This window comes from Coptis chinensis, chromosome 8 (assembly GCF_015680905.1).
Source record: "Coptis chinensis isolate HL-2020 chromosome 8, ASM1568090v1, whole genome shotgun sequence".
NCBI lineage: Eukaryota > Viridiplantae > Streptophyta > Magnoliopsida > Ranunculales > Ranunculaceae > Coptis > Coptis chinensis.
Window position 1 is genome coordinate 1,188,972 of NC_141463.1, and position 10,749 is coordinate 1,199,720.

General features: G+C 34.3%; 1 long non-coding RNA gene across 1 annotated transcript; it reads left to right on the forward strand.

Moving 5' to 3' along the window:
• Nucleotides 1–1,400: 1,400 nt before the first annotated feature.
• On the forward strand, nucleotides 1,401–7,402 carry LOC147479209 (uncharacterized). Its single transcript, XR_015205123.1, has 4 exons — nucleotides 1,401–1,692; nucleotides 2,702–2,778; nucleotides 3,751–3,790; nucleotides 7,032–7,402. It is a non-coding gene; the product is annotated as an uncharacterized LOC147479209 (long non-coding RNA).
• Nucleotides 7,403–10,749: the final 3,347 nt, after the last annotated feature.

The window sequence follows — 10,749 nt, forward strand, 5'->3', positions numbered from 1 at the left end:
AATGAATAAGGACCTTTCTCTTGAATTTAACTTGAACATCCAGTCTGTCCAACAAGTTCCTGGTCTTTACAGTATCAATGATCGTGTCTATCCTTATTCCCAAGTAAACTTTCATTTCTTTGAGAATAGAGCTAGCAACATGCCTCTGAGTGTTGGAGCAGTTTTTGAACCTTCAACCATTTCTCTCATTCCAAATATGACCTATTGTGGCGCATACATACACCTTATATATTTATGCTAACGGTGTATGTTTCCTACAAATATTGATGATATCACACCACTCTCCATTACACTACTAAAAATAGGACATTTGATGACAGCTTTTATTACTAGGGGTAAAAAGCATCAAGATACGTATAATATGTTTCCTAGGGGCAAACATATTTTATTACTAGGGGTAAAAATAGGACATTTGATCACACCACTTTCCATTACACTACAAATATGTTTCCTACAAATATTTAGCTGTCATCAAATACGTATAATGACACTTTCTAGTTGAAAAAATAGTCGTTATTACTAGGGGTGTCATAAAAAGTCTACCAAAACCGTCATAAACTCCATGACAGTTTTAGTAGAAGTGTCAAGAAAAATCCATTTTTAATGTCAAAAATTACCTCAAAAACCGCATCATTAGATGGAAAGTATTTATGACGGTTATCATAAAGCAATCAAAAGTTAGTGGTAAAAAGCATCAAGATATAGCTTGGCTTATGACTTGTATGACAAAAACGTCATGAAAATTTCTTGATTTTTCAAAAAAAAAAAAAAAAAAAAAAATATATTATTACCAAATTTATCATATAATCAATTTGCTAGGAATTGCATTGCAAATAATTTAGACCAAAACATAACATAAAATTTTTCCATTTTTGAATTTATCAATAACATAACAGTAAAAAAAATGACTAAAATTCAATTACATTTGTCCACATGTATATATCTTAATTAAAAGTACATGCTGAACTAAAAAAATGGAGTTTTCCATAGTCTGACTAAAAAAAGAAGCTTTCCACTATTTGACTCTATCGAATTTAAATAAGCTTTCCACGGCTTGACTTTTTCAACCGAATCTAAAACAAACAAAGTTAGGAACAAATGAGTTAGTTTGTTTTTATAAGAAAAAAAAGAGTTACCAATTAATCAATTATATAATACATAGAATCAGTAAAAACCTCACAACTAAAATAAAAGGTTGTTGTGTTGGTTTTTGGTGTGACGGGTATGTAAGAAACTGACACATCAACTTTTTGTGTCGGTTTGAGGTTTGTTTGTATTAGAATCAGGTTTGTTGTGTCACTTCTTGGAAAACCGACACTACAAGTTTTTCAATTGTCAGTTCTACTAAGTTGTAGTGTCGCTTTGGTGAAGACTTTGAGTCTAGTGTTTTCGATGCTTCGTGAGACCGACACATCAAAATTTCGGCAGTGAAATGTTTGATGTATTCCGCTCCAAAAATATTTTTGTCTCTCTCCTCTTCGTCTCTTTCACACTAAAAAAACTCTAGCTTCATGTAAATAGTGGTTTATATTTTGGGTAAAGTCGATGTATCGTGGGTAAAACCCTCTCACTAGAAAAAAAAAAGGAAAGGGATCCACTCGAAACTGTTGCGCACTCAAGCTATTTTTCTCTGCAATTTCGAACCCTAACTTTCACAAATCAGTTTGATTCACATCATTTTCAATTCATCTAGTAAGAATTTCTCGTTTTTAGGTCAAAATTTATTACGAGTTTCTTTTTATTGCGATTTCAACATTTTAAATTAAATTTCTCTTTTTAAATTCAGAACTCATGGTGCATAATCCCTGATTATCATCACATTACTGCTCCTTTGAGAAATCCTGATGAGTCTTCTTGCCAATGAACTTTGAAAGAGTCGTCCTTTTTATGTTCTTTCCTTGTTGGTTTGGGAAATTTTATTGTAGTTGTACCAATCTGAAACTTAGATTGCATCCTCTATAAGTTGTCTTGTTCTTAACATCTTAATTTGCTTAACTGAAATAATGTGTTGGTTGGGTGAAGTGGTCTAGATCAAATTAGACAGCAACAGACATAATAACACATTATCTCTCTGTGTTGGTTTTTCAGTCCATCTACAAAGTGTTTAACTAATTATAAAAGTCACAGTAATGGCGTATAGTTTAATGGTTTTCACAGCCATTGTTTTTCTTCCCTCTTTGCAGTAGCCGCTTAAATTGTCTACCCTAGCTTGTCTTTGATTCATTGTTGCAGCAGAAATATATAGAAGCAAGATGGATTGTATTAGGTAATATAATCAAATTAACTTTTAGCTAATCCTGCAAGAAAACTGGTTTGGGGTTTTTAGTGCAACTGTTTGGGTTTTTTGAATGGGCGTCTACTTTGATTTGTTGGTATGAATTGGAGCATAATTTAGTTACCTTTTTTATGAGAAAGCCTGGTTTGATGAATGCGTCTTTATAGCTCCTTTTGTTTATGGATTTTTGTATGTAGCTCCTTTTGAGTTAAGAATAGTTAAAAGAGTATAAGACTATTGTTGGAGAGAGATAGAATTATTTGAGTTAAGAATAGTTAAAAGAGTATAAGACTATTGTTGGAGAGAGATAGAATTATTCAGGAAGTGGTTAACTATAGTTTCTACTTTCAATTACTTGTTCTATTTATTAGTGACCTATTTATTTTGTTTTGTTTGATCATTCTTGAGGGTTGGTTAGATTTGCAGGTGTCTCAAGTTCAAGAGCATACTCTTTCAATTGCTATATATAGATTGTTAGGTGTTGGACAACCTACATCATAAAGGTTAGTTTATATACTAGTCCTACTATTGGCCATAGTTCTTACCCAAAGACCATGAGTCCATGACTATAGCTTATAACTACTTCAGTTGCTTGAGTATTTAACTCATAGCTTATTGGTCATTGGTAGTTTGTTAGTTACTTGTTTTATGGTGGTATTTGAGAATTGGTGCGCAAGGAACCGGTAAGTATTCATTCCATCTTTCTTTATGTCATTAGCTTGGGTGATACATAGTCTGATGCTTGCATCTTCTACTTGAATTATTTGGTTCCACTCCTTAGAACTTTGTGAGTGTGAGTGGATATGTGGAATTAGATCCTTAACCATACTATAAGTATTGCCGGTTAGCTAGCTTAGAAGTTTAGAATACTTGTCCTGCAATTTGCCCAGGCAGCTGCGCTGGACTGACTTTGCACTCGAATTTGTCTTAGGATGAAAAGTTAGTTTTTTCAGTGACCTAAGATGAAAAATTAGGTCTGTGTATCTAATTTCCAATGGTCCCAGTTTCATTATCATTGGATAACTGAGCTGGGAGTTATGGGTTTTGAAAGTTGGACTATTCCACCTCAATTTCCTGCACCTTTTGCATATAGTTATTGTAATCTAATCACCACCATGCGCTGGTCTGATCTATTCTTGTTTTCTTTGTATCTTGGGATGTTTGAGGGTCAGGTAAGTAGTTACTCTAATGTATATATCCATAGTCTTGGTTTACAACTTGTAGGCTTAATAGAAGGATGAACACACGTGTCGTAGGTTGACCAGTTCACTAGTACTGGACTGATTTCCAGCTGCGTTTTAGCATAGTTAAGAGTCAATTTAAGCTTCGGTGACCTAGCTAGATAGTTCATTTTTTTGTCGTTGGGTGTGCTGTGTAGGGTATCAATTCGATGAAAGAGGGAAAAGCAAGAAGAGCAAATGTAGTTTCAGTTTGCTAATTCATTATCATGAGTTGATTGTTTTGCTTCTTCCCAGGCATTGTATCCGGCATAGAAGCTTTCCTTAAAAATCATGGGTAAGTATTTATTGTCTACATCATTTTTTCAAGTTCGTGGGTAAGCTTAGATTTTTTATGGTAACCCTGTGTGAAAGTCAATGTATTGCTTGAAGTGTTTATATGCTTGATTTTTTTTTTTTGAAGTATCTTGAATAATACATGTATGAGAACTATAAATTTTATGTTATTGATGTTAAGATACTTTGGTTTTCTTGGGTGTTTCTATGGTCGAGAATCGGCAAGGCTTTATTTGCTTGAAGTGTTTCATGTTAGAACCTTTGGTTAAGCGAACTCCCAGTGGCTTAGGAAGCGGTTTTGAACGTTGAAGAGAAAAGAAAAAGATACGGTAGAGGAAGCTTATCCAGGGTTTCGAGAGACTAGCAGAGGCAAGGGACTAAAATTGGTTTCAAGAAGAGAGGTCACAGTGCATAGGAATTCTATTCTTTTATTTACTTTTTGTGCTTTATCTTTTCTTTTCTCGTGAGACTGTGAGAGGCTTGACCACTTGACTCCCAAAAGCAAATAACTCGGCGGGTTCAAACCCTTACTGACGGTTAACCTAAACTGTGTCTTAAGTGACGTCATAAATTTCTAAAGTCATCGTAACAAAGAAGTCAACTTGATAGTTTTAGAAAACTTGTCATAAAATCATCATATTTTCTTGACAATTCTATCATACCTGACACAATCTTACGATAGTTGTCATAATAATTTCACTAGGGACCTTATCTTGACGGTTTTTAACAAAGCCATCAAGATAGAAAAACAACCGTCATAATATGTCTTTTTTTAGTAGTGTTAGAGGCCTTCACTACCCTTACTACCCAAGCCAATTTCATGCTTAACTGCTGACCACATCTTTGGAGTCTGGCAATCAAAGAACAAGTGTTTTGAGTTTTTCCTTGCAAAGTCAAAGAGACAACATAAAGATGTTGTAAGGACTTTCTTATGGATAAGTCTATCTTTTGTAGGTAGACTTCCGAAGAAGAGTTGCCACCCATTAAAAGAATATTTCAACTGAACTAGCTTTCCCCAAACCAGTGTGTACCAATTTGATTTGCTGTGTTTTCTTCTTAATGCTTGGTAAGCTACTTTTGAGGTAAAAACTCCAGAAGGTGAGTTCAACCATACCACCCTATCCTCATTCAAGTAATTGTTAATATATGTGGCTAAGATTCTATTCTTGATGCCTGCTTCCTGGAGATTCAGAACATGATGGTTCCATTGGCCATTTGAAATAAGAATACTAACCTTTGCATTCAAAGGAAAATTCCAGTTATTTCTTGCTTCCTGGAGGTTGATCAATGGCTCCTCTCCACACCATGGATCATGTCATAGAAGAGTCTGATTACCTGTTGCTATGGTATATCGGAGAAGCTTCATATCATATTTTATGTTGTTCAGGATACATCTCCAAGACCACGAGCAATCCCTAAGCATTGACATAGACCAAAAAAACTTTTCTTTAATATGTTCAGCCCAAGTACGTCCATGCATGTGATCCACAATCCTGATTCTTTGCATGCAAGTTTGTAAATAAGACCACAATAAGCTGCTCGATTCCAAATGATAGGATCATGTATATGTATTCCAAGTCCTCCTTCCTGTTTAGGATATTGGATATTCTTCTTGCTTGATTGGAATTAAAACAATCATTTTACAGTTTTCTCGGGTTTGTCTCTTTTAGTGGTTAAGTTTCAATTCCCCAATCATTCGATCATCTCCTTTCCTCTCCTCTCTTCTTTGAACTCTTTTGAGGTTGTTGTGAAAAACCATTCAATGTTTATGGTACTAAGGATTATGAATGGCGTTTTGTTTATTTTGTATATTAGAATGATTTGTTTTGTGCGGAGTTGATGCGTTCATTTTCATCAGTTCATGTGTAAAAAAAAAGTGTCCATGTGTACAAAATATCATGTAATCATAGTACAAAATATCGTGATATATCATGATAAATATCGAGATTTCAACAAAAGATATATAAATATCACGATATGTTTAGAGATATATAAGACTGCAAATATCCACGATATTTCGACAATTTTTATTTGTGATATTTAGATATATTTAGCGATATTTTGTATAGGTAACAATTTTATTTAATATTTACCATTATATTTCAAATAAATATAAATTATATATCAAGAAATATTCACAATATCTATGATATTTATCGATATTTTGGATATATCAACGATATTTGCATATGAAACCATAGTACAAAATATCCCGATATATCGCGATATTTGGAGATATCTATCCAGATTTCAAAGAAAGATATATAAATATCATGATATGTTCAGAGATATATACGACTGTAAATATTAGTAATATTTCGATGATATTTGCGATATTTTGTGTATATAACAATTTTATTTAATATTTACTATTATATTTCAAATAAATATAAATAATGTATCATGATATATCAAGAAATATCCACAATATCCACGATATTTTGGATATATCCACGATATTTGCATGTGAAACAATGTCAAATATCTCCAAAGAAGGGGATATATCCACGATACATATCCAGAAATTGAATATCGATAAATACCCATATTCTGATATTTTGTACTATGTATGAAACAATGTCAAATATCTCCAAAGAGAATGATATATCCACGATACATATCCATAAATCAGGGATCAATATTTTGCCATATGTGAACCTTATGTTTTCCGTGTTCTCAAGTGTCATGTGTCCTTGTCTGTCAATCTTGTGTCCTTTTCTGTCAATGAAAGTTCAATTTTACAAAAAAAAATCGTTGTTAATTGTTTTTGTCTATGAAATAACATTGGAGTAGTTTGTTTAGTTGTTGAATTTCTGACTTGAATACCCTCGCCAAAACTCCTAGTCCGTCCTTGGACACATGCATAATTCAGTGGGATCGGAAACTTGGAAAGGTTGAGATTATTCACCCTCGTGGTACTCAAACTATGTTTAGAGCCCAACCATATATGGGGAGCCTTGTATCACTTAAATCAGGTACCTATTTGGGGAAAACATGTGCACAGATATGGAAAAGATATAGAGGGTGGGAAGATTAGGTAAAACCTATATATGATTTTTCATTTTCTTTTTCTTTTTTCTTTTTATTATTTTTATCAATCTTCTTATTTTCCTTGCGTGAGAAAAAACATCCCACCAGATGTTAAGTTACAATGGTCTCACTTCTCAATGTGTTGTGGATTTCAACATTACATTTTTGATATCGATTCACTGACTCGGGTGGTTATTCCTCCTTTTACTCAGGGAAAATGTTCCTCTGGTACAAGCTGTACAAAGAAGAAAGTTTATACCGAAGAATTGAGGAGGTAAAAGTTTTAACGTGTGATGTATACTCTTGTTACTACGTGTTTAATTTTACACTCTATTATCTTTTTTTAGCTACCTTGTCTTGGTGGAGGCTGTGTATTGAGATCTTTTTTTTTTATTCAATTGGGAATTTTATTGATAACGAGTATTATAAATAATTAGAACAAACGTGCAACAAACTGTGCCGCAAGCTCTTTCTGAATAGTAAATCCTATCATTCGAAAAACAAACTTATTAGAACCAGTTGTTATAATGTTATTGTCTATAACTTTTTGAAGTCTTTTGAGGAGCTTAACAGAATGTTGTTCCAAGAACCCAAAAGTATCGAAACTAAACGGAATAAAACAATGTTGGTTAGCCCTACAACCTTCTTCATGATTCTCCATCTTCCCTGTTGCTGCTCTCTTAGCTGTTTCTCCTACCTCAAAGTCACTATCCCCAACCCTACTAACGGAAAACTCCAGTTACATCAACACATGTATATTTTTCCTCAGATCAACTATAAATCAAGACATTCGCAGGCTAAAGTGTCGATCTGCCCTCATTCGGATCAATAAGAAAGTTAACAAGAGCATCTTTCTTCACTTGTACCCTAGCCCTCCGAAATGCATCACACAAAATGTCTCTAACATGATTGTGTTCGTATTTAAAATCGGAAAAATTTCTACAATATGTTGCATGATCCCCAAAAGCATCTAATCTACTCTTTTTGCATACAGTGCAAAGACCACCATCAGAGTACAGAGAGAATCATAAGACGGTACCGGAGAATGGCACCATACTCCACCTGTGATATACGTTGTCCAAGTCCCTCTATTGTATTAATTTGTACAAAATTTTTGCATGTTCAAAACAAACAACAAACATTTTTTTTTTTTTTTTTTTGTGATTAAAATTATTTGTTTCTTGCTTTTTTGTGGACTTATTGTCATAGATTGCCCTCAAGACCTCAATGGACGTATCAACCATATCGTTCAATGCTTTTTGGAAACCCCATTTTTGTATTCATTTTGGTGGTTAGTTGCATGGAAGTTGTTGCTTGTGATATTTGAGAGGCAAGTTAGGTACTTTGGTTTCCTTGATAGGATTCAGTGGTGTTGATTCTCTTCGCAGGAAATACCACAGGTTTTGATGTTTCGTTTTTTTTTTTTTGTGTTACTTTTTGTTGAGAATCTCTTTCAAGTCCTGGAAATTTGCATTCGCTTTAGTTTGTAGATGACATGATGAGGGGAAAATACTAGGTCAAAGAAAATTCATGCCTTCAAGGGGGTGCTAAATTTATTTATTTTTAATGTATGGCTTTGAACAAATCCTGCAGTTTCATTATTTTGAAAGCTAAAATCATCATCGTGCATACAATAATCTATGAGGTTTTTTTATCTGGCCTATCTAACTAATCTAACGTCGCCAGTGATCAAAATGGAACGGGTTCCCCAACCTCCCGAATATAGTTGTCACAACTCACAATCGTAAACCCATACTTATTTATAGCTTGTCTTGAGATAGTGTAAGATCTTTTTTTTTTTTAATCAATTGGGAATTTTATTGATAACGGGTATTATAAATAATTAGAACAAACGTCACAAAACCCACCTCTTTCGATCTATCCTTCAAAACAAACTTATTAGAACCAGACCAATTATTGTCTATAACTTTTGAACTCTTTTACATACAAAACCCAAAAGTATCGAACTAAACGGATAAAACAATTTTTTAGCTTTTTTTTCTTCTTCCATCTTCACTTCTAATTAGTAGATCTACCTAATCAAAGTCACTATTTTGGGTTGTGGAGGAAAAGAATGGTAAGCTCAAGGTGGATAAGAGATTTTTTTCTCGAATCAATCAAGGGGTATCAAGACATTCGCCCCTTAAAGTGTCGATCTCTCATTCCCTCAATAAGAAAGTTAACAAGAGAATCTTTCTTCACTAAACACAAAAGCCCTCCGCTTTTGCATCACACAAAATGTCTCTAACATGATTGTGTTTTAACAAAAGTCCAAAATTTGTAACCATATGTTGTGTGATCCCCAAAAGCATCTGGTCCACTCTTTTTGCATACAATTGAAAATGCCACCATCCAAGTGAATGACTTTAAGACGAATGGGCACCATACTCCACTCCACCCTGATATCGTTGTCCAAGTCCCTCTATCAGAATAGCAAGTAGAAAATCTTTTGCATGTTCCGACTACAAACATCCAATTTTTTTTTTTTTTTTTGTGATTATTATTATTTGTTTCTTGCTTTTTGTGGACTTGTTGTCATAGATTGCGCCTCAAGCCCTCAATGGACGTATCAACCATATCGTTCAATGCTTTCGAAAATTTAGTTTTTGTATTCATTTTGGTGGTTAGTTGCATGGAAGTTGTTGCTTGTGATATTTGAGAGGCAAGTTAGGTACTTAGGTCTCCTTGATAGGATTCAGTGGTGTTGATTCTCTTCGCAGGAAATACCACAGGTTTTGATGTTTCGTTTTTTTTTTTTGGGTTGTTACTTTTGTTGAGAATCTCTTTCAAGTCCTGGAAATTTGCATTCGCTTTAGTTTGTAGATGACATGATGAGGGGGAAAATACTAGGTCAAAGAAAATTCATGCCTTCAAGGGTGCTAACTTTTATTTATTTATTTTTAATGTACGTTTCAGTAGCTCCTGCAGTTTCATTAGTTTTGATTTAGGAGCTAAAATCATCATCGTGCATACAATAATCTATGAGGTTTTTTTATCTGGCCTATCTAACTAATCTAACGTCGCCAGTGATCAAACAGGACGGGTTCCCCAGCCTCCCGAATATAGTTGTCACAACTCACAATCGTAGGGAGTTTTATACTTATTTATGCCCCCCAGTTCTCTCTCGGTTTCGCCATAGATATTTGGTCTGAAAACAGCACACTCATGAACTTTGGAGGCACTTACAAGTTAGCTAGTTCTGTAGACGATGATTTCCTAATTATGTAGCAAACATATCCACCAAAAAGAAGAAATTTCTATCACCATTGTTAGCAGATTGCCAAATTGTGAACAAAGCATTTTTAGCAGTAATTGGATAAGTTTCTCTATGGAATTCTTCTTCTTCTGTAAAGAGTAGAGAGATGAAAAAACTGTGTTCCAGCCAGTGTGAACTAGATTTTTGCTTCCACAAACTTTCCTCTCTTTAAAATTTTCCAGCCATTCAAGGAGATCAGCTTTGAGCTTAATAGAGGACGCAGGTGAAAAATATGTTGCGTTTGGAAAGGGAAAATGGGGTCCAACGTATTATACACATGAACAGAACCACGTCGATTTAATTCAATGTTCAAGTTTTTCCGAAATTGATTACTGGAAAAAGCGTGAAAATTGCAAGTTCAATTTGGAACTATTCCTAGCCGCTCCATTAGATACGGAGCAACAGGATGACAGGCCATTACAAAAGGAACAGACAAGACTCATCGAAACTTCAACGTTCATATCCAATTCAACATTAAAAAAAAGGGACTCTTAATCCCACTGGACATCAAGTGGGGTTCTAATATGGAACATAAAAAACCCTGTAGCAACATACAAACGCCAGTAAGAAATTATCAAACTATATACAACACCAAAATTGCTAGCACACGATCATAGCTCCAAGAAGCAAATCCCAACAGCCGCACAGCTAACCAACAATCTGTCCATAACTAT